This window comes from Ursus maritimus, unplaced genomic scaffold, assembly GCF_017311325.1.
Source record: "Ursus maritimus isolate PB19 unplaced genomic scaffold, ASM1731132v1 scaffold_25, whole genome shotgun sequence".
Classification (NCBI taxonomy): domain Eukaryota; kingdom Metazoa; phylum Chordata; class Mammalia; order Carnivora; family Ursidae; genus Ursus; species Ursus maritimus.
Window position 1 is genome coordinate 20,051,296 of NW_024425008.1, and position 20,122 is coordinate 20,071,417.

The window sequence follows — 20,122 nt, forward strand, 5'->3', positions numbered from 1 at the left end:
TTTCTATAATTAAATTAGGAGGAAAAAAACGAAGAACTCACTGGTAGCAGGAAGAAGCAAGAGTCTTCTAGGGTCTGGCATTTGATGAGAAAGATATTCCGTTACTGGGCATTTCTGTTGGTTTTCCATGTCAGAACATACAGCAGAGACGTGGGAACACGCATGCCTGACGCCAGGTTACTGTTACGTGCCATAACTGTGTTGCTTGCAGGGCTGTTGTTGCCACAGTAGTTGGCTGTGCCCCAGACAAATGGGGTGCTGATCTGTTCCCACAGAGCTTTATCCCAGTCTTCATCGCAAAGAAGGATACTGCCATGTGCTGTCAGCCAGAACTCTTGTCCAAGGTTCCTGGTTTGGTTGACAACATCCTGCTCAATACAACTTTTATCATCACAGCTTGAGATACGATGACTGATTTTTGGCCCAAGGAACCTGGTTGGGAACATCGAAGGGACAAAGTAGCCAATTTGTTTGTGACATCAGGATGATTCTTTCTGCCCTTGATAAAATGATAAGGAAGCCTGCAGACCCTGAGCCAGTGGTTTTTATCAGAGGGGTGTTATAATAGCTTTTCAGGGTCCAGGGAATTGATGTAAGTTTCTTCCGTGTTGGAAATGAAGGAGCTGAATCCCAGTGCTTAGTTGAAGACTTGTTGTCCCCATAGTCGCTTTCTCCCCCTATGCAAACTGTTGAACTTTAAATATGTGATTTATGTTGTCTTTTTTCTGTGTGTGTTTTACACTTGAATAAAAATTTTATGAAAAGAGAGTAACAATGCTTCAATTGAATCCCGACTATCCCTCCCTAGCTGTATGACCTTGGGCAGCTTACTTCTTTGTGCCTCCATTTTGTCATTTCTTGAAGGGAGAAAACAGCAGTACCTACCTCACTGGGTTGTTGGAAGGATTAAATGAGATAATCCAAGTAAGGTGCTTATAACAGTGCCAGATACACAGAGAGCAGAAAGTAACTGTTAGGGACATTATACTGTGAAGTAAGTTCTCCATACTAGGCGTGCTAGGGGATGTAAAGAAGTATAAAACCGGGCCTCAAGGTGCTTCTAACAGTCATAATTAGAAAGACAAGGTATGTAACAGAACAAATAACTGACACTCCAAGAAGGTATTGGGAAATTATAGAGGAGAAAAACTTAAGAATTCAGTGGAAGGGGAAATGACTGTAGGTTGGAGTGTTCCGGGCAAAACTCATAGAGTTGAGAGAAGTCAGAAGAGGGGCTGCCCTTGGAGGGGGCATGACAAGAAAGGATACAAGGGGATTTATTTCTTCCTCTGGTACTGGTTACATGGATGTACTCGGTGTGTGAAAACTTTTGATATATACGTCCTTCTGTCTATGATTTTGAAGCCTGGTTGATATTTGACCTTAGGCAAGTTACTTCACCTCTGTGAATTCCATTTTCTTCACCGATAAACTATACTAAATACCTTACATAGCCTTGTCACGAGGATTAATGAACAAAGAGTATGTAGAATGCCTAGTCCAGGACGGGACAGTAAAATAGTTCACATACCTGATGTGCTAACTGGGGTAGAAGGTGACAGACTGAGACAGACCTTTCCCGTGTTAAGATTTGGAGCCTTGGGGCGCCTGGGTGGCAAAGCGGTTAAGCTTCTGCCTTCGGCTCAGGGCGTGATCCCGGCGTTATGGGATCGAGCCCCACATCAGGCTCCTCCGCTAGGAGCCTGCTTCTTCCTCTCCCACTCTCCCTGCTTGTGTTCCCTCTCTCGCTGGCTGTCTCTCTCTGTCAAATAAATAAATAAAATCTTAAAAAAAAAAAAAAGATTTGGAGCCTTTATCTGGGGCTTATTGCTTTGTCGAGGGAATGACCTCATATCATTATTGGTGTTGTGAATGGAACCTGTCACAATTTGTCAGTGTGATGGCGCAGTGACTCAGCGGCTGGGACGAAGGGCACTTCTGGTTATCAGAACCACTGCTCGACCATTGTCCCACACCGCCACTGTCCGTTTCCTTTTCCTGTTTAGTCAGAGCCACACCTGCGAGTGCGAGTCGGTGCCGATCCAGGTGTGGATCAGTAAACAGTTACCCATTGTCTGCTGGGTGTCAGGTATTATGTTCGATGCTGAGAGAGCTTGTAATAATGAGCAGAAACAGGGTAAAAAGTACATAAAGTAAGACCTGGGCTTTGCCTTCAAATACCTTATAGTCTAGTAACAAGATATATGTGCTTCTCCTGAAAGCTCTTGATTTTCCCCCTCCTCTCCCCTCTTTGTCTCTCCTATTATCCTCCACTCACCCACCCCCTCCCCATCCCACACCAACCCTTCCCTGAACTCCACTCCACCTAAGCAGGCTACGAGCCATTTAACATGGCCCTTAGCCAACAAAAGCAATCAACCCGTAGCATATATCTTCTTCTTGGCTCCCCCAAAACTCTCGATGGCCATGCCTTCCATTAATTATGATAACAGAAGCAACCATTTATTAGGTGTCTGGTACGTGCAAGGCATTATGCCAGGCACTTGCCTACATTCTCTGTAACGCTCACAACATCCTGCAGGGCGTCATTATCCCATTTTATAGGTGAGGGACCTGAGGCTTGGAGAACGGAAACCGTTTGCCTGACGTTACCCACAGCCCATTTGTGGTCCAGTGCAAGCCTGCTCTCTCCCCTGTACCGTGCTCCTTGCAGAGCTGTTTGCAGTGTTTGCTCTGATGATTAAATAATGTAAACGCCCTTCTGCGTCAGTTCATCAGTCAACGGTGCACATAGAAACCTGTGTGGTTAGGAGAGGTTGGTGCCAGGGCCACTCTCGCTGTAATTATTCTAACTGGGCTGGAAATGTCAATAAAGAGCCACTCAGCCTCGCAAACAACTTCTGACCTCTTGTTTTGTAAATGCCTTGATATTCAGCACCACTAACCTGCTGGGTCATCAGAAGGGACACCGAACCTATTTCATTATCTAGATTAAAATCTTGGATGCAGGCGCCACAGGAAGAGCCTCTGTGTATTGAGAAAATTCTGCCACTTTGGCCCTCCCTTCCTAGGCTGTCTCAGATTAATTTAATACTTAGCACTAGCATCTGTTGTAGGAGTCCGTAGACGGATAGGGCTGCATGATGCCGGTCAGAGGGAGCATTGCTATGAGCTGGGCGCACAGGAGGCAGCGATCAAGCGCGTGTTCTGAGTGGTTTTGTACGAAAAGGCACAATGCAGGGTGGCTGCTGTTCCCACTAGTCCAAGTGTTTTGGGGTCCTGGCCTCTAACCCTGTATAAGCCACTTAAACCGAGAGAGCCAACTCCGCGTAACACAATCTCATGGCGTATATTGGGCACAAGTCATGTTCAAGTGAGGGGGAGATCAAAAGCCAGCAAATCACTGTGTGGGTCGAGGGTCTAGTCTTAAGCTTTTCAGCCTTAAAAGGTAATCACATCCTTGTTTTGAGAGGTAAGCCTTTCTGGAGACTGACGCACCACCTGCAATAGGAGATGTCTGTTGGCAGTATGACTAACACCAGTTAGTTGTTCAAAAACTAAAAGCTGCTATAAATTGAGTTTCTTCTGCATGTGGTTAGATGTTTAGGTATTATTTCCAGTTCCCACAACCATCCCTCAAGTTGCTGGATGGTTACTCACATGAGCCAGCATCCCCACCAGGAGGACTTAGTTCCAAATCTTGAATTCTTTCTACTCTTTCCCAACGCCTGAAAGCACTCTGCTGTTATATTACCAATGGGAATGTCAGCCCCTTTGCCAGTTTGGCTTCAACCAACTCAGGCAGAATTATCAGTCATTTCCCTTTTGGGGTTCACACAGCACTTTGCATATACCTATAAGAGCACTTTGTATTGTATCGTAATTGTATAGCAGTGTTAGTGTCTTACTCATTTTTTTTTTATGTAGGGCCTGTCGCCGTACCTGGTGGTGGTACATAGTGGAAGGACAGGATTTAAGTCTTGTGTCTGGTTTCGCTAACATTTTGTCCTCAGCCTGTGACACACCACCTGTTAGCGAACAGTATATGCTCCGTACACATTGAATGAACTAATGAATGAGTAAATAGGATCTTGGCTATTATTTTCCCTCTGTGAATCTTTTTCATTGTTAAAACTGATGGATAATAGTATCTACTTTATAGGACTCATATGAGATTAAATGAATCAATGGAACCAGGGTAAGTGATGGTGTGATTGTAACTTCTGAGGTTCAGGTAGTGGTTTTAAGATTTGTCATGTTGCTGTATGTCTAAACAGTTCACTTAGGTGTATCGCTACAGTAGGACTCTGTTGTATGAATATGATACAGTTGGCTTGTCCATTCTCTTATTGATGGACACTTGGGGTGTTTCCAGTTTTTTACTGTAATGAATTAAGCTGCTATGAACATTCTTGAACAACTCTATTTGTGGACATATTTTTCACTTCTCTCGCATGTAAACATGGTAGTGGAATTGCTGGGTCATAAGTTAGGTGAATGTGTAAATTTATTCGAGGCTGCTAAACCATTTTTCAAAGTGATTTTACCACTTCATACTCTTACCAGCAATCAAAGAGAGATCTCGTTGTTCTCTAGCCTATAACGTGATATTATCATGCTTTCCAACTTTGGCCTTCCTAGTGCATGTGTCGTATCTCCCTGTAGTTCAGTTTGCACTTCCTTTGTGTCTGGTGGTGTTGAGCACCTTATCATGTGCTCTATGGCCATTCATAGAGCTTCTTTTATGAAGGGTCTGTTTTTTTATTGGTTATTCTTCTTTTTATTATTGATTTGCGGGAATTCTTTATGTATTCTGGCTATGTCTTTTCTTGGTAGCTTGCCTTTTAACTTTTTAAGTGATATCTCGGTAAATAAATTGATATGATGCAATTTATTGAGTTTTTTTCTTTCATGGTAGTGCTTTTTGTGTCCTGAGAAATCACTGCATCCTGCAAGGTCATGAAATGTTTTTTTATGTTTTCTTGTAGAAGTGTTACAAGTTTGGCTCTCAGATCTATGATCTTTCTCACTTTAATTTTGGTATATATAGAGAGGAAAAGGATAAGGTCTGTTTTTTTCCATATGTATGTCTAGTAGCTCCAGCACATTTTATTGAAAAGAACTTTCCTCCCTCACTGAATTCTACGGCACCTTTGTCAAAACCCAAATGAGTATATATGTATATGGGTTTACTTCTAGACTCTTTAGTCTCTTCTATTAACTTATTTGTCTTTCCTATTATCCTATCTTAATTACTGAGTCTTAATAGTAAATCTTAAAATTTAGTTAATATAAGCCCTCCAACATTTTTCTTCTTGAAGATGATCTTGGCTATTGACAGACTTTGATAAAAAGTGACAGTTATCAGTTTCTACCAAAGGGGGGAAAAAGTCCAGGGATTTTTTTGGAATCGCTTTGACTCTATAATTCAATTTCAGAAACTTTTTCATCTTAACATTTTGAGTTTTCAAATCCATTAACATGAAATCTCTCCACTGTTTAGGCCTTCTTTAATTTCTCTCATTAATGTTCTGTGGTTTTCAAGCACAGAGGTCTTACATATCTTTCATTAAATTTACTCTGTATATTTGAAATTTTTATGACATTGTAATTTTTAAAATCTCATTTTCCAGTTATTTGTTACTAGTATTTATTTATTTTTAAAGATTTATGTATTTACTTGAGAGAGAGAGTGTAAGAGAGTGAGCAAGAGAGCACAAGCAGGGAGAGTTGCAAAGGGAGAGGGAGAAGCAGGCTCCCTGCTGAGCAAGGAGCCTGACCTGGGGCTCATTCGTAGGACTCTGGGATCACGGCCTGAGCTGAAGGCAGACTCTTACCTGACTGAGCCACCCAGGTGCTGCCCCTGTTACTAGTATTTAGATATATAATTAGTTTTTTTTTTTTTTAAGTAATGACTTTGTATCCTGCCACCTTGCTGCATTCACTCATTGCTTCTATGATTTTGTTGATATTTTTGGATTTGCTGAGTATGCAATCATGCCACCCATGAAGACAGTTTTATCTCTTTCTTTCGCTTTTCATTCCCTTACCGTGTTGTCATGCATGCAGTGAAATCGGGGGAAAACATTCAATATTTCACCATTATGATGTTAGCTGAGTTTTTTTTATGTTTATATACATGCCCTTTACCAGATCGAGGAAATTGTCCTCCATTTCTAGTATGCTGAGAGTTTTTATTACTAATGGGTGTTTAATTTTACTTTTTCTTCATTTATTGTGATGGTCTCACAAGGTATTCTGTACAACACATTATTCTACGCGTGTGTGAATAACTTCTGTAATATTCCACAGATATTCAGAGGAGTTGCGGAAGAGGACAAAAGTCCAGGCTCGTTTTTCAAAGTGACCACCAGATCCTAGTGCCATGCACAGTTTTGTGTCCCATGAGCCCTACCTGAGTCCCACAGTTAATTTGTGGACACTTTTGGCTGTTGTTATTTTCAGTTTCTCCTTCATCAACCTTTATAATAGCACAGATGTCTCTTATCATGGTGGTAAACATGGGACTTGGGCTGCCCCCCTTGCCTGTATCTTCTACATTTTCTTCAGTGACCGTGGATTGCTTGTGTTAAAAAGAAAGTTTTTTAACCTTCTGTGTAATTAATAAGATTACAGATTGGTAGACTTTAGACCCATTCCTATCAGTTCCTTCTGAAAACTTTTTAACTTCTCCTCTATCCTCTAGGTTTTGTGACATTCCATGGTCAGTGGAGAGGAAGCTTTCCCCTTGCAGAAATGTACAATCACCATTTTTTTTCTTTTTTTCTTTTTATTTTTTTAAAAGATTTTATTTATTTATTCGACAGAGATAGAGACAGCCAGCGAGAGAGGGAACACAAGCAGGGGGAGTGGGAGAGGAAGAAGAAGGCTCATAGCGGAGGAGCCTGATGTGGGGCTCGATCCCAGAACGCTGGGATCACGCCCTGAGCCGAAGGCAGACGCCCAACCGCTGTGCCACCCGGGTGCCCCACCATTTTTTCTTTTTAAAGTATTATTATCACAGGACTGATTGTACACAGGGCTCGTAATAAAATGTTAACACTGTGCTGTGAAACCACAATGGCAAACCTCCATTGAAGGCAACTTCAAAGGCACCCGAAAGTGGAGTGTTACATCTATGACTTTCTTTCTTGCTTCCTGAGTACATTAAACCTAATTTTCACCCTTTCCTTCTGTTTCCACCTCCTGTATAAGAAGTACTGTATTTTCTGCCCATCATACTTTGTAATAAAACTTGGATGTGTATAGATTGACTGAAAAAAGAATTCATTTAATAGTAGATGACTAAACTCTTCTTTCTTGACCTTCTGTCACTTAATTTCTTGAGATGTTCTTTTTTTCCTTTTTCCCAACTTTCCCAGCTTCCTAGATGAAGTTCCCAGCATAATTCACTTCAAAAGCCTGTTATGTAGTGGTCAGAGTGGGAAAATAAACACAAAGAGATCATGCCTGTGCCGTACTGTGATAGAAGTATATGGATCAAAGACTTCGGCCCTGCTCAGGAGTTTAATGACTCCCAGCAGATTGATCTGAGTCCAGGGTGAGTTTGCTCAAAGGTAACTCTATCTAACCTTGGCTTTAAATTCTGGCAGTTTTGTCCATCCAATTAACAGTTGAGGATTTAGAGGCCCGGAGCTGGAGAAGCCTCTTTTTGGACTGGACTGAGAATAACCCTAACATGTGGAATAGGGACCAGAGATAGGCTGTGATTTCCCCCTGCTATGCTTTGTTTTTGTGGAACAGGAAGTCATTATCTGGAGAGCCACAAATCCTTGAGAGTTCATTTCCACTTCCAGAAAGGGAGGGTCCAATGCCTGCCAGCAGTGAGAGCAGGCTTTATCACGGGGGCTACAGAGCCCCCCAGAGAGCCATTCTAAGTCACTGCCTTGTCAAAATAATCAGTTTTTGTTTTTCTTTCTAATCACCGATTCCTGAGAGAGGGAATGTTTTCTGCTTTTCCTCAATGCTTAATGTGAATATCGGTTACTTCCATTGCCTGATGTTGATTATTAAAATTAAAATGTTCATACAAAACAAAGAACAAACCTCAGAATGAAGAAATAGTGCCCTCTTTCTTTCTCTTTCATCAGTAATAATGAAAGTAATTTAAGACGGAAAGCATGCCCTATGGTACAAGTGGCATTCCCATGCATTCCCATGTCTCTTTTGGTTGTCACAGCCATGTTGTGGTGGACAGATGATTTTTATTATGCTTTTTTATTTTTTATTTTTATTTTTTTTAAAGATTTTATTTATTTATTCGACAGAGATAGAGACAGCCAGCGAGAGAGGGAACACAAGCAGGGGGAGTGGGAGAGGAAGAAGCAGGCTCATAGCGGAAGAGCCTGATGTGGGGCTCGATCCCAGATCGCCGGGATCACGCCCTGAGCCGAAGGCAGACACTTAACCGCTGTGCCACCCAGGCGCCCCTTATTATGCTTTTTTAAAGTGAAGAAACTGAGACTTTGGAAATGGAGTCACTTGCTGGAGATTAGGTAGTTCCACAGACATTGAGCGGCGGTCAGCGCTGCGGTACCCCAGAGTGGTCAAGCTGAGGGTGGAGAGCTCCCGTTTCCTGGGTTCAGATCCTAGATCCACCACTTGCTAGTCTGTGACTTTGGTCAAGTCATCTAACCTCCGTGCCTCGATGTCCCCAATGTAGGACCTACCCTATATCAGTGTTCCAGGATCAAATCGAGAGTTCCAGTGCAGTCGGGCGGAGCACCTGGCATCTGGTACATGACTGGTGAGCGTCAGCCGAGCCACTGCTGTTGTCTTGAACGTGGAGGCATGGCGGGTTATTATCCCTCTCTCCTTCCAGCTCCCTCTCCTGCCCTAAAACCTCAAGTCTACTCCCCAGCTCACCACAGAACTACAGACACACTCCAGAAGTCACCAGGGGCTATGGGGGTTTAGACAATCCAATCCCAGATTCAATACTTTGCAGAAAAATGAACACCATAAAGATCTCTTTCCTTGGCTCAATGTTGCCCTGATTCAGTTTGTGCTTCTCTTCACTCACACACGCCTTACCCCCTTAATCTTCACCAGAAATCTTAAGGTTTTAGACAGAATAGTTACATTCCTCCTCTCTAAATATTTTTGGGACTGTTTATTCTTTATTTGCTAACAGCCTTTATCGAATGCTGACTAGTGTATTTGCCCCCGTCTGCTCTTGGAGATAGGATAGAAACTCTACGCTATGCAGTGCATGCTCTTGAAAAGTCTTTGAGGAAGCAAACCTCTGTTTTATGTTGTGCAACTTGCCCTCTAACGTCACTGAGGTTCATGCTTTGAAGTGGGCAGATGGTTCCAGCTTTATGTCCTTCGCTCGACTTCTCTCATTTATGCAAAGAAGGGGCAATGAGTGGCCACACACCGATCGGCTGTGTGTCCAGCTGCAGAAGAGGCTCAGTCTGACCTTAGGAAATGCCCTCCGTGTGGGAAACAAAGGTTACTATTTTTAAAGAGTGGAAGGCAGCGTGTTTGTCAACATTTCAGCCTGTCACAGCCAGGCAAGCTTTCGATTTGAAAATAGAAATCCTGATCCCATTACCTCTTTGCTGTCTACTGAAGTCCCTGACTAAATGTCAGTCGCCTCACATTTACTTCGTGAAACAAATGATCAGCATTGATCACCCTTTATCCACGATCACAGTTCCTTACTACTTTTCACATATCCTGCACGTCCCTACCAAGGCAGCCAGACATTGCATATTTGTACTGGAATTAATACCAACTGGCCTCCAGACTCCCTTAGCATACGTAATGCTCATACGAACAGCTTGCTCGGACACTGCCAACAGCTGCTGCCACTTACTGTCCTGCACACTGCTGGTCTTGAACGCTGTCCCGTGAAAACTCTCATCTGCGAATATTAAGCAAAAGAAAATGTGGGCTCTAAAACTGCATATGCAGAAGAATCCCTGCTTTGTAGTTAGGTGCGTGTTCATGAATGCAGATGTGCCTAGTGAGACGGCGTGAAGGAAACACTGTCATACGACATCAGTAATCTCAGGCGGCAGCAAGACTTGGGTGCTCTTATTTCATCTTAAGCAGTCTCCACGCCCTTTACGGAGACGGAGCTGGGGCTCGATCTCACGACTCTGAGATCGTGACCTGAGCTGCAATCCAGAGGCAGATGCTTCACCGACTGAGCCACCCAGGTGCCCCAGGTGCTTTTAATTTTATGTGTTTCTGCACCATCCAAATTTTCTAAAATATGACTTGTTCCTTAAAATTATCAAAAAAGTTCATCTTTATATTACAGAACCCAAGTGTTACTTAGTTTAGAACTTGGTGGCTGGAACAATTATAAAAAGCAGTGTGCTTTAAAATGAATTCACAGATGAGTGCATTCGATTCGGTGGGCCTTGCTAAATCCCGAGTTACCCCCGCGGAGGCAAAGGACACTCAACCCTGGTCCTACGGACAGTTGGGGAACAAGTCAGTTAAGTGGCATCTGGCAGCTCAGGATGTAGCAAGGTGTGAGTGTGTTCTTGGCCCTCCACTTTCCCCTGCTCTCTGGTTACTTGATTTCATTTACTTTCTCAGAAACACTAATGGTCTCTGGGAGACTTTTGAAAAGGCTATGACCTCTTTGATCTGATACATAACCAAGCCTCACAACACACAGGTTTTGGTTTAATATATCTGTAAATAAATCTTTATTCCAAGATTGCTTTTTGCATTTCTTTCTCTCTCTCTCTCTCTCTCACTATCTCAAATGCAATAACTACCCAGCCAGGACCTACTCAAACAGCATGAGAAATTGTAGGACTTATCTGGAACCTGGAAATACCTCATTCTCTGAATAGTAATAATAGACCTTACCAAACAGCACTTAAGCACTGTTCAATGTTTAGAAACATTCCTACATACGTGTTATTTCATATTTGCTTCCAAACTAGAACAGGGATTATGATTATCCCATGTTACAGGTGGGGAAATGGCACAGAGAGACTTGCCCACGACTGTAGCAAGGTTGTGGCAGAGCCCTGACTAGAAATAAAACCTGTTTCGTGGCTTTATGGGAGCTCCCACAGTGCCAGATGTCTCTTTCCAAGTTGTTCCCCAAGGGTACCTAGACTCTAAGGAATAATCATTATAACACCAAATATTATAAAATGTTTGCTATGTAAGCTTTACAGGTATTAACTCAGTCCTCACCACAACTTAGGAGGTTAATATTGGGGCATCTGGGTGGCTCAGTTGGTTAAGGGTCTACCTTCAGCTCAGGTCATGATTCCAGGGTCCTGCGAGTAAGCCCTGCATTGGGCACTCTGCTCAGCAGGGAGTCTGCTTCTCCCCTTGCCTGCCACTCCCCCTGCTTGTGCTCTCTCTCTCTGTCAAATAAATGAATAAATAAATAAATTTTTTAAAAGAGTAAGTATTACTGTTATCTCCATTTTACAGTTGAAGAAACTAAAGCCCTAGTACATTTAAGTAACTTGCCTAAGGTCACAGTGTGAGTAGATGGAGTAGCCAGGATATGAACCAGCCTAGAGCCACAGCCCATTTACCGCTTGGCAGTGCAGTCAGAACCAATCCATATCTCACCTGTTTTTGCCTAGGGTGACCCAGACCAAAGATGACGATTCTTCAGAGAAGAGCCTTAAAATTCCTCCCCTCCAACCTTACCAGAGTTTGAAGTATGTGTCTTGTATTGTTTAAGCAATAAAAATACTGTTCTAGTTCCTTGTGAAAAGAATGAGGGAGAGTGGAGAGGAGCAACGAAATAGTTTGGCTCAAAGCCAGACACGTTTGGAAGGTTCTAGAAATTTATATCTGCCCATGGTTCCTACAAAGATCTTGTCCTCTGTCTCCTGCCTGGCTACTAAATAATTTGGATTGCAAGCAACAGAAGCCAACTTTACTAACTTACAGCAAAAGGAATTTATTCTAAGGATATAATAGTTTACAGAATCAGAAGAAAAGCTGAGAATTCAAGCTTCAGGAAGTTGGTATGTCAGCTTGTACTGTGTTACATAAAAACCACGCTGAAAATTAGTACCCTCCCCCACCCCCAACAATCATTTGTTTAGCTCAGGGTTCTGCATATCCACAGTCTGGGCAAGCTTGAGCGGTTCCTGGACGGTGCTAGGCTAAGCTGATTGCCATAGGGGCTCACTCATGGGTCTGCAGTCAGGTGCCTGGTTGGCTAGGGTGCCTTGCTTCTCCTCCACATGGTCATTTATCCCCCTGCACGCTCACTTCATCATGGTCTTGGGGTTCCAAGCACAACAAAAGAGGGCAAGCCCCAGCACACACGCTCCTTTCAGGTTTCTGCTTGTGATCTGTTTGCTCCTGACTGAAGTAAATCCCGTGCTCCAGCTCGGAGTCCGTGTGGGAAGGGACTGCCCAAGAGCATGGACAGAGGAAGGAAGACTCCGAGGCCACTTTGGCTTTCTCCCACAGCTGGTCAGGAACCTTGGCAACTTAAAGCCTCAATCAGCACGAACTAATGTGCAGGCTCTTGAGTGTGCCTCCATCTGACTACCTCAGCTCCCGCTTTCTTCCTGTGCTGGCGTCAGACTATCCGAGATTTCCAACAAGCACCTGACTTTGCTTGGGTCGTATGCATCAGGGGTGGGGCACCTTGATGGCTGAAGCCTTGAATGAGAGGGGGGCAGGTTCGGTTGTGAGGTGGTTGCCCAAAGTCACGGGGAGGGTGCAGGAGAGGCAATACGCAATTTCTTCCATCTGTACTGTTCACTCTATTGACTTTGTCCTTCTGCTCTGAATTCTGTGGGTTGAATTTTCCTCTAAAACTTTATTGAAAGCAAAAGTAAGAGTCTCAACCTGTTACTTGAACAACAGGACATTTAAAACATTTAATTTAAAGACACTTGCTGAGAGGTGCCTGGGTGGCACAGTTGGTTAAGCGCCTGACTCTCCGTTTCCGCTTGGGTCCCGATCTCAGGGTTGTGAGATGGAGCCCCGTGTCAGGCTCTGCGCTCAGCATGGAGTCTGAGCTTCTCTCCTCCTCTCCCTCTGCCCTTGCCACTCGTGCTCTCTCACTTCTCTAAAATAAATAATAAATTCATCTTTAAAAAAATAAAATAAAGACACTTGCTGTGCTAATGATGATCCTGGCATGGGTCAGGATCTCCCAGGCTCACAGACATCCCTTCTTCCTGTCATTGCTGTGTCTTCCCTGGTCACCAAGAGGATAAACCAGAAAGGAAGATAAGAGTGGTAGTTTGATGCTGAGGTCACACAGTCTTTGGCTCTGGCAGCAACTCTGACAGTTATTTAGGTTAATTTCATAATTTCTGCAGAATTGGAAGACTGTTCTTAAAACTCTGTAGAAAGCAAGGAGGAGTGGTGATGAAAGCATATTAGCTAAGTTCTAGGCAACACGGAAAACCTGAGATAGGTTATTAGCATGACCACAGGGAGCTGGGGCATTTAGGATTGAATTATTGCCCAAATAATAGGAGAGTTTGAGGGAATAATAGATTCTTCTTATTTGGCAAAATACTTCTCCCTTTGGACTGACAACCAAGACCATTTTTCTGGTTACAATAGCCCACTCTTACAAAGGACAGAAAAGAGGTGATACCTTTGTATACGTGAAGTCATGCTAAGTATTTGAAACATGCCTAATGTACTATACCAGTTTTCTCTGAATGTTTGGTCATGTTTCTCCAGAGACTTCATCATGAGCCTCTAATTGTGTGTGTGTGTGTGTGTAAATTATTATGAACTTATTTATAAATTATGAACATACTAGGTATTTTAGTAAATGTTTTATAGCATGTAAACAAAAATTAGAAGTGTTTAAAGGCTGAGTTAAAAAGTGAACAAAATTAGAAGTTCTGATATTTTCTTCCCATACCCCAGTGAATCATTCTGTGTACCTCCTTGGGTGCATTCCACCACGTTGGGGACTACTTGTCTGGACATCTTAGACCTGCCCAACCCCAACAATTCCCCAAGCAATTCTTAGTACCAGAGGGTAATAGGAAGTTGGATGTTCTGTCTTGACCAGAGTGTATACTCAAGACTTAACACTTCTCTTACGTGATAGACTAGGGCTGCTTTGTTGTAGCCACAAGGGCTTTGTGAATGCAGACCCTCGTATCTCTTGTAATCCCCAAGCCTTTGGGGATTTACCTATGCGATAATTATGGGCAGATTTGGACTCATGGAATCATAAGCTGAGTCATCCGTCTCTCCTTCTCCATCCCTCTTTTCCTTCCTCCCATTTCTCTTCCTCCTTTCCCTCTTCAATCTGTCCTTCAATCTCCATCAGATTAATAATACAACTTCAAAGGCATTCTCTCTCCTCTCTTTCTTGCCTCTCTCTTTTTTGCTTCCTTGAGAACTCTGAAATAATGTTTACATATTTTTTATTGTGATAGCTAACATTTATTGAGGTGTGGGGCAGTTAAATTCGGTGTCCATTAATGATCTCATTTACTCTCACAACTCTATGAAGTGGGAACTGTTATTATTTGCCTTGAGAGTTGAGAAATCCTGAGGTTTAGAGAGGGCGAAGTAGGGTGCCCAAGAGCTCATAGTTTTCTAATCGCAGATCCAGCTCGATCTGACTCCAGGGCCCAAGCTTTACCCTCTGTTTTCCACATGGCACAAAACAGGCAGTAGAGAGCAGCATGAAGCCAGGAATTCAATCCATCATTAGCACAAACCACTTTTAAACTAGCCTTTCTTTTACGAGCCTTGGGCCCACCCAGGAGACATGGTGTATATATGCCCGACAGTGTAGATGTTGTAGCAAGTCAGGAAAGTACCGAGTGGGTGAACCGTCTGGAAATAGCATTTCACTGTTTGCCTGCAGATTATCTACCTCATGAGGGCTTCTGAAAAATTTGAGATGTTCAGAAATAAAAATAGATGTCTACCTGCAAGAATAAATCTATGTCATGCTAGAAATTAGTTGCTCTCCTGTTTTTCTAAGAAAGCATCTTAACTTGATACGTTTACAGTTTATACATTTCATCTACCATCAGTCTGTATAAGAACATCTCCTGGGCTGCCTTCATGGCTCGGTAGGTTAAGCCTCCGACTCTTGGTTTCGGCTCAGGTCATGATCTCAGGGTCCTGAGGTTGAGCCCTGTGTCAGGCTTCACACTGAGCGTGGAGCCTGCTTAAGATTATCCCCCCCCCCACACCCTTACCCTGTGCATGCACACAGGCACTCGTGCGTGCTCGCTCTCTCTCTCAAAAAAAAAAAAAAAAAAAAAAAAAGTAGAATGTCTCCTTTGATCTTGGTAACTAAATGGGAGCTGGATAAGTACTGAAATGAAATCAAATTACCAAGTCCTAATTCAATTGAAAAGAAGTGGCTTACTGCGTACAGAGGCTGTTGGGTATTTTGTTATTGTCATTGCTGGAAAGTCCATATAAAAAGTAATGAGCTTTGGGCAATATAGGTGAAAGGGGCTCATTTATAGAGATCTTTTCACCTAGTGGAACTTGCCCTTAACCTTTCTATGGGTGATCTCAGACCAGCTGATGGTACCCCTGACACCAACAGACCTTTTGAATTTCTTCTGGAAGCTATATTATAGCCTAGCAAAGTTAACACAGGAAGGTAGGCTCGATACAGACTCAGTCCGAGTGCCCGCTCTTCTTATCCCCAGCACACACATACCCAAGTGTATATAATGCTGTGTGGGAGCCCCCAGCTCTGTTTCTTTGCCCTTATCACAAGCCCCCTGCTGAACTTACAGAGTCAGCCTTGGAGAAGTGGCAGTTCCCGTCACTGAGGCTCAAACGGGTCTTTGCTGGGGTGTCGCCTCACGTGGCAGCCAGAAGAATAGTGAGTCACGATATGGGGGCACACATGGGTGAGACTTCCATTGTGGCAGAGGGACAGGCAGTCCTGATGAGTCCCCTGTCCTGGTCACAGTAAGGGTATGGACACTGTCCCAGTGCCCCTGCAGACGGTCCTTGTCTGGTCCCCACCTCTGGCACTTCCACAGTATAAAAACTCTGCTTGACTCAAAGTCAGGATGGAGACCCTCTTTTTCCCTTGCCCCTCCTATACGTTCTCCCTTACAGTAACTTCTGGATGCTTCTCCTTCTCTTTTAAGCTCCTGAACCAAAAGAACCTTTTCCACCTCTCATCACACCAGAGATGAGCTGTTGTTTTTTTGAATTTCTATTTGAGTGCAGTTGACACACAATGTTGCATTAGTTTCAGGTGCACAACATAGTGATTCAACTTCTTTATGCCTTATGCTAAGCTCACCACAACTGTAGCTACCATCCATCCCCATACAACGCTACTACAATACCATTAACTATATAGTTCCTCTACTGTGTTTTTTATTCTTGTGATTTATTCATTCCATTACTGGAAGCCTGTGTCTCTCATACCCCTTCTTTCATGTTGCCCATCCCCCCACCCCTTTCCCTCTAGCAACTATCAGTTTGTTTCCTGTATTTATAGGTTTATAGGTCTGATTCTGTTTTTGTTTCTTCATTTGTTTTTTGGATTCCATATATGAGTGAAATCATACGGTGTTTGTCTTTCTCAACCTACTTATTACATTTACCATAATACCCTCTAGGTCCATCCACGGTATTGCAAATGACATGATGTCGTCTCTTTGTGGCTGCATAATATTCCGTTGTGTGTGTATGTATAAGAATATGTGTGTGTGTCACATCTTCCTGATCCCTTCATCTATCTGTAGACACTTAGGTTGCTTCCCTATCTCAGCTATTGTAAATAATGCTGCAGTAAACATAGGGGTGTATGTATCTTTTTGAATTAGTGTTTTCATCTTCTTTGAGTAAATACCTAGTAGTGGATTTAATAGATCATATCATATTTCTATTTTTAATTTTTTGAGGAACCTCCTTACTGTTTTCCATAGTGGCTATCCCAATTTACATTCCCACCAGCAGTGCATGAGGGTTGGTTTTTTCTCCACATCCTTGCCAACACTTATTTCTTGTCTTTTTTATTTTAGCCATTATGACTGGTGTAAGGTGATAGATATATCATTGTGGTTTTGATTTGCATTTTCCTGATGATTAGTGATGTGGAACATCTTTTCATATGTCAGTTGGTCTTTTTTTTTTTTTTAACATTTTATTTGAGAGAGAAAGAGCATGAGTGGAGGGGAGGGGCAGAGGGAGAGGGAGAATCTCAAGCAGACTTCCTGCTGAGTGGGTCACCCGATGCAGGGCTCAATCCCAGGACTCCGAAGTCATGACCTGAGCCAAAGTCAGACACTTAACCAACTGAGCCATGCAGGTGCCCTCTGTTGGCCATTTGTATGTCTTCTTGGGGAAATGTCTATTTAAGGATATCACAGAAGAATGTTATGGTCCATTAAGCAGAGCTTCATTGCCCATCCAAAAAGGCTTAGACCCTAGAGAGTCCTCTTTGTTCACCCCTCTTTGGTGTGCTCAAATAGGCAAGGATGGAAGGGAAATACAGGAGGCTTTTTGCTATGGCAGAAACAAATAAATAAAGCACAGGTTAGGTTCCCAGCAGGCCTTATTACTAGTTAAGTCTTTGATGTACCCTAATGTATAAAATGTTAAGAGATTAATTTATAAAATGGAACGTTGATTTTTCAGTTTGTTATAGATATTGGAATCTATCCCTGCTCCCTGCCTATGACCTCTGCTGGGGGACTGGAATTGGTTCCCTCAGACAACAACAAGGTGTTATAGTAAGATCTTTGTCCTGGTGGGAGTTGCAGGAAAGCGTCTTCATCTAAAATGACCTGAGAAGCTGATACCAGGAAGATGTATTAAGCCAAGGAACCAGTAAGCCAGTTGAGTGGAGGTCTAGTTGTTAGAGGAAGAAGCCAAAGCAGGGATCCAAAAGTTGAGTACTGGCAAAGTGGGCAGGGCTAAAACAGAAGCGAAAGTTTAGAACCAGAGAGAACCGAGTCATCAGGAACACACAAGTTCCTGGGACATTCATCAAACTTCAAGTCAGATGCTTGCTTTTCTGAGCAAAAAAAAGAAAATGTGTTGGGTCAGCTCATCTTGTTAAGCAGGGAGGGAGTTGGCAGGGCATCTCCATACTGCTTCATAGGTCCTCTTAGCAAATAGAAGCTAGACTGTAGTGGCAGATGCTCCTGCTAGGGATTCAGTCAAATAGTAGTTAAGTGGTTGTTCTATGAATGGGCTTCTTTCCTTGGAGGATATTTCTGACCAGCATCAACGCATCCTGTCTGCTGGACAATGCTAAGGACAGATGAATAGACTCAAACCCTCCGGCTCTCTTTATCAATGTATTGTGATGTCTAAGCAGGTCTCAGCTGCTTTTATCTCCGTTAGAAGCTCCCTTGATAAGGTTTAGAAGAGTACTCTTTTCTCAGCCTTACACATTCACACGTCAGGAGATGACATCACCTGACCTTATGCCCAAAGGCTTCTTTGTATAAACGGATGTAAATCCTTATTTAGTTAACTTCTTTTCCGCTACTGAACAATGCTCCTGAAAAGCTGTGGGCCGAGGTAACTCTCGCCAATCTCAAAGGCAATGGGAAAAATTAACCGGATTTTAGCTTAACAAATAAGCATTAAGAAGATACCGGGGTTAGTAAACATTAAAAGTAGGACTTTTTAAATGTCTCCTTGGGCAGTCCACTTACACTTCCTGAGCCTCAGGCTTCTCAGCAAAATGAAGGGCGCAAGTTTCATTATTTCAATCTCTTCAAGCCCGAAAACTCTGTGTTCCTCTTTTCACTCTACAGATCGATTCACGAATATGTAAGGGGCTGGTTACAGTTTCAAGTATCTGCTCTTGTGTAACCGTGACTGCTGCCTCATCCTGAGAAAACTGCAGTGATCTCAGAATATGTGTTCTTGCCACTGAAAATAAATTCCAGTGAATAGCTCTCAGTAAGTTTTTAGCATTTGTCATTGAATGCACACATTAGGTTAACAAATGGGGAAAGGAAATGACAGGGTATCTGCTGTATTCAAAATATAGAAACTTAATCTTCTGTCATAGTTCTGACTTACTCTTCGGTTTGGTGACTTTGACTACCATGGTAATCATTTAATCTTTGGGGAACTTAAAGTAGATTGTGGTCTTAACATTGAAAGAATCCACCATTTCTTTTTTTTTTTTCTTTTCACTTTTCAAATTTAAATTCAATTAATTAACATATAGTGTAATACAGAGGTAGAGGTTTCAGAGGTAGAGGTCAATGATTCATCGGTCTGATATAATACTCAGCGCTCATTACATCACACACCTTCCCCAATGTCCATCACCCAGTTACCCCTTCCCCCAACCCAGCAACCCTCAGTTTGTTTCCTATGATTAAGAGTCTCTTATGGTTTGTCTCTCTCTCTGATTTCATCTTGTTTTATTTTTTCCACTCTTCCCCCATGATCTGCTGTTTTGTTTCTTAAATTCCACATATGAGTGAGATCATATGATAATTGTCTTTCTCTGATTGACTTATTTCACTTAGCATTCTACCCTTTCGTTCCATTCACATCATTGCAAATGGCAGGATTTCTTTTCTTTTCTTTTCTTTTCTTTTCTTTTCTTTTCTTTTCTTTTTTTTTGATGGCTGAGTTGTATTCCATTGTACACGTATACCACATCTTTATCCATTCATCTGTCAGTGGACATCTAGGCTCTTTCCATAGTTTGGCTATTGTGGACATTGCTGCTATAAAACATTGGGGTGCAGGTGCCCCTTTGAATCAGTACGTTTGTATCTTTGGGGTAAATACCTAGTGCAATTTCTGGGTCATAGGGTAGCTCTATTTTCAACTTTTTGAGGAAACTCCATACTGTTTTCCAGAGTGGCTGTACCAGCTTGCATTTCCACCGACAATGTAAGAGGGTTCCCCTTTCTCTGCATCCTCGCCAACATCTGTCGTTTTCCTGACTTGTTAATTTTAGCCATTCTGACTGGTGCGAGGTGGTATCTCATTGTGGTTTTGATTTGTCTTTCCCTGAAGCCGAGTAATGTTAAGCATTTTTTCATGTGTCTGTTGGCCATTTGCATGTCTTCTTTGGAGAAATGTCTGTTCATGTCTTCCGCCCATTTTTTGGTTAGATTATTTGTTCTTTGGGTGTTGAGTTTGATAAGTTCTTTATAGATTTTGGATACTAGTCCTGTATCTGATATGTCATTTGCAAATATCTTCTCCCATTCTGTCGGTTGTCTTTTGGTTTTGT

General features: G+C 42.6%; 1 protein-coding gene and 1 pseudogene across 2 annotated transcripts in view; one reads left to right on the forward strand and one right to left on the reverse strand.

The window, feature by feature from the left end:
• Positions 1-20,122, forward strand: part of STON2 (stonin 2) — a 150,750-nt gene that overhangs the window by 108,719 nt on the left and 21,909 nt on the right. The gene's annotated exons all lie outside the window — the stretch shown is intronic.
• Positions 102-11,500, reverse strand: LOC103673461 (annotated as a pseudogene).